The following is a 4,667-nucleotide window of genomic DNA, read 5'->3' as shown; positions in this document are numbered from 1 at the left end:
ATTCGACAGACAACGACAAGACAATGGCATTAGCTCAACAAATTTACAAGAAGCATTAACGAATGAAGAAATTAACATGAAAAAGGTTTTAAAGTTCCTTCATGACACAGGATTATATACAAAATTATAGAGTTACTGTTAAAACTAGTGAACTGAATTGTATCAGAATGTAACACACTTTCCAAACGACACGAATGCACCCTTTTGGTGTCAAGTGTCGAAAATAAACAAACAAACAAACAAACATTATTATTATTATTATTATTATTATTATTATTATTATTATTATTATTATTATTATTATTATTATTATTATTATTATTATTATTATTATTATTATTATTATTATTATTATTATTATTATTATTATTATTATTATTATTATCATTATTATTCTTTATTACCCGCATAGAAAAACACAATTCGCCGTACATTCCATACAGTAACATTCTTTCAACTGTTATGGTTAATGTTTCACAAACAGTAGCTTTCTTGTTGTACAATAATAAATCTGAAGCTTTAGATTATGAAAAATCATTTGAGTAATGCATATCAAATTGTAACAGTATCTAATTTTGTCATGGCATTGTGAAACTATATGGGGGTTTAAATTCGTGCGAAATAGTTGAAGTCAGGGACGAAAATACTCAATCTACCCTCGCCTACATTGATACTTGCTGGGTAGAATCTTCGTTGATTTTCATTTGTTTTTATCCTCACCTTGACAACACTACAAAGATTGCGCAAGATTGTCAGTTTCCTTTTAACCAGCTGCTACTCAACCGCTTTCGGAAACAAAAAATGATATTCATTCTAACCAGCTTGACTTTTTTACATTCAGCTTCGGGAAGTTGTAATTTCTGCACGAGACACACTAAAGACGCGTCAATATAATCCATTTCGTGCGTCGGATCCTCCATTACCCGTATAGCAGCATATTTTTTAATTAATTTGAACCTTATTGATAATCAATTTTCTAAAACTGACACTCTTCTGCTTCTGATAATCAAAAACACCAACGACATACGGGCATCGTTGTTTGTTTTGCCCATCTACTTTTGTGCCATCTTCATTGGTACAATCATATTGGTGGTGGTGCGGTTACTTTGATGTTGGCATAAATTCAGTGAATTGAGTATAGTGAGCATGATTTTTTTCGTCCCTGAGTTGAAGTATAAGGCCACGGTTTGCCGAATGGTAGAGGCACGCTTAAAAGTAACCAATTAGTAGTGTATGTTTCGTACAAAGATATAATAATTTTTCATAACAATTTTGTCGTAAAAGAGTTTTATTTTAGATACAAAAAAATACGGTAAAATTGATTATGTTCGATACATTTGATCGTGAATCGTGAAAACACAAAAATTATTTTAAATATGTTGCAATTGAAAAAAAAAAACAAAACAAATCACTAAGTTGCGTATTTCCAATCGAAGTTTTGATTGCCTGTAAAAGTATATGTTTCCCGAAATTTAATTGTGATCCGGTTAAACTATAGCGCTGGTGAGTAAATCTTTTAAAAGTTCTATAAAACTGCGGCCAATTCAATGTTGTGTTTTCAACAGGATCGCGATACTCGAGCAAGCTGTTGGATGCAAAATGAAGCTAGCCTACCGCTTTCGCTGCCTCCACCAGCAACTAGAGTTAGACGAGGAACAGATTCGAGAACAAACAGTGACATAAGTCAGGCTAAAAAGTACGATCCAGCCTACAAAGCAGCAGCAAAGCTACAACTTCACTTCACCACATTACCGGTATTAGAAATTATGCAGTGCTAAGAATGCGAAATATTTACAGTTGCATTGAACAGCACACTTTTTTGTAGTGAGGATAATTTGTTTGATAATAAAAAATGATTTACTGGAGCACAGTGTGATTTCATAATTTTTATCAAGATTTGAAAAATTTTGCGATGCAACAATGCAACCCCCGCCATATTTTTTTTTAGAAACTGTCCAACTGTTCTTGAACTGTTTGCCATAGTGTTAGACACCGAAATTCTGGATGGTATATCAACCATTTCCATTAACATAATTCGAAAAATTTGTTCGAGAAAATCGACGTTTTTAAATGGTAACATAACTTAACCGCCTATTTCCCACACTGTAATTTTCCCAATTACCATTTAACAAACTGTAAAAACTGTTCAGGGTACTGTCGTTTTATTGTTACTTTGGATTATTTGTGGAATTGTGTGGTTATTGTCGGAAATAGTAGTGGATGTTCTGGGGAATGGTATCAATATGATTCATAATTATGCGGGTAGAGAGACTTTCAGCCCAAGGTTTGTTCGTCTCTATATCAAGGGTTACTAGACCTAATTTTAGGGATTCAAAACAAATTAAGAACGTTTAATGACGTCTGATTGTTTATTATTTTCTTGATAACGGATTGTTTTTCAATATAGTATTCCTTAAAAATTTGTTCTTTGTCTCGATCTCTCTCTATCTTGATGGCCGCTTCGAATTCTTGATGTGGAGAGGTGGCCCAAGTAACCATGGAACCCAAGTATATCATTGCTTATATAAAGCAGCTGCATTGCCGTAAGCGTACCATTAAAGTAGTTTAAAAGTGGAAAAGGCCCTGATACAGTCGAATTGATGAAAGAATGTTTATAAAGCAACTAAGCAATTCATAAAGTAATCTGACTATGTTCACGAGTATCTAATAGAAACCTGTACAATATTTTGTAATGGAATAAGTGTTCGTAAGTGCATCCAGAAACTAAAGGCGATAGGACATTCCAAAATTGAAGAACTGTCTGCTGATTCGCGTATTTGCCCAGAAAACCAGAAGGCGCATGAAAGTTCACGTAATAACTCGTTTATTCATACAAATTACATCAAACCCGCAAACACAGTGGATAAAGTCGTCAGATCGATGAGTTTCTTCGTATAAAACGCTTTTTTCTTTCATTTGTACGTTTTGTTTCGTCCCGTACACTCGTACATTGTAATTCGAATCAATCCGTAGCAGCTGTCAAATCAACATTTGTTATCATACGATAAGTCGCATAAGCTCACAGTTTAGTTGGTAGCAAATTTATACACTCGCATTGTATGCTATTATTCATCCCATAATATATGCACGTATATCACCTCCTTTTTTGTACGTAGAAGGCCTTTCGTCGAATGAAGCATTATCTCAGCCAATCAACATTGGAGCACAGAACAGATAGCCATCCTTAAACAATAAGTACGCTCACAATACGAGAAAATGTGAGGATGAGTAGGCGAATCTAACATTGTTTACCCCATTGAAATTTACAGTGCAGGATATTGACGTAAGTCTCGTGATCTGCTTCGCTCTTATAATTTGTTTGACGTTATGTCAACACCGTTGATTCGCCAGCACAGTAAGCCCTCAGAGAGAGAGGAGACAGCTCACTGACAGTTGGCATTGTTTCTTGCCTTCTTTGACTTCCTTCTATAAACTTATTTTGGTCAAAATTATTCACTTCTTGTTGCCCTTTATGGCAAAGCAAATGTGCGAGTTTTCCAGTGACAGTTGGTGACAGGTTCCCTTGACTTTTTTTAAACGCTTTTACGCAACGGCTCGTCTAGCACGATCGTACTAACACTTTCATGAAGGATGTGGTTGAAATTATTCAATGTTTAATTCCAAGATTGCTTCAATAAAAAAGCAGAAAAAACAGCTATCCTACCAGAGTACAATGCAATGGCTGACGTTTGATTCATAGTCAGGGAGGACAAACGACTACCGAATTCCGGTATGCAACCAGAGTCGCGTTCTACAAAATTAAGCAAGGTATGCTGTTCCGCTCAAGAAAAGTAAAACTTTCTGCCCAAAAAATGGTCAAGAAATTTCCTACAGTGAGTTCCATTTGAATTGACATTTCTTTTCAACTGCGTACTGCGATCAAAGAAAAATGTTTTTCTTGACCATTTCTTGCAAGAAATTTCCCACGCATCGAGATAGGCCATTACTTTTCTGTTGAAGTGCATACTTCGCTTTAGAAAAAAAATACAGAGTGAATTTCATTGTTGTTGTTTTTGTTTGTTTATTCAATGGAACTTTGTTCTATTTTGGATTAAAACCCCAACCAACTTATTAGACTAGAGATGGGTCAAAATTGGAATCAAATGGGTACGATTTTTTACGCGAGTTCTTATACTATTTCTGGTTGTTTGCATTCGTAGTGTGTACACTTAAATTATTTTACCGTAATCCGTAAATTTTACCGTAATCTCAACTGAAAAGTTCGGTGAAAAAAATTAACGGAGTAAGATAATTTTCTACAGTTTTCGGAAAAAATCACCGGAATCCGTTGAATGACTAAATCAAGGTTTTTACTGAAATACGATCTGTAACTAATCTTAATGATCGCAAACTATAAAACCATCTCCTCTTGATTTAATGAGTTTTGTTTTTAATTATATACATAATAATTATTGTTTGTATGGTATCAAAATTTCAAAAGAATCTTCGCCTGAAGTAACTGCAATCAACATGGATGAACACAAACCTAGTTCAGAAAATCAGCATGCTGCAGCAAAGCATTCCTTAGCCGAGCGATTAGAGTCTGCGGCTACAAAGCAAAGCCATGCTGAAGGTGTCTGGGTTCGAATCCCGGTCGATCCAGGATCTTTTCGTAATGGAAATTTCCTTGACTTCATTGGGCATAGAGTAAAATAGTACCTGCCAGA

General features: G+C 34.8%; 1 long non-coding RNA gene across 1 annotated transcript; it reads left to right on the top strand.

Moving 5' to 3' along the window:
- The first annotated feature begins 1,405 nt into the window (after positions 1-1,405).
- Positions 1,406-1,674, top strand: LOC110675459. The gene is made up of 2 exons (XR_002499509.1): positions 1,406-1,503; positions 1,566-1,674. It is a non-coding gene; the product is annotated as an uncharacterized LOC110675459 (long non-coding RNA).
- The last annotated feature ends 2,993 nt before the right edge of the window (positions 1,675-4,667 follow it).

The sequence above is a fragment of the Aedes aegypti genome, chromosome 2, assembly GCF_002204515.2.
Source record: "Aedes aegypti strain LVP_AGWG chromosome 2, AaegL5.0 Primary Assembly, whole genome shotgun sequence".
Lineage (NCBI taxonomy): Eukaryota > Metazoa > Arthropoda > Insecta > Diptera > Culicidae > Aedes > Aedes aegypti.
The sequence above is the reverse complement of the archived record's forward strand: the minus strand, read 5'-3'. Positions and strand labels throughout refer to the sequence as shown.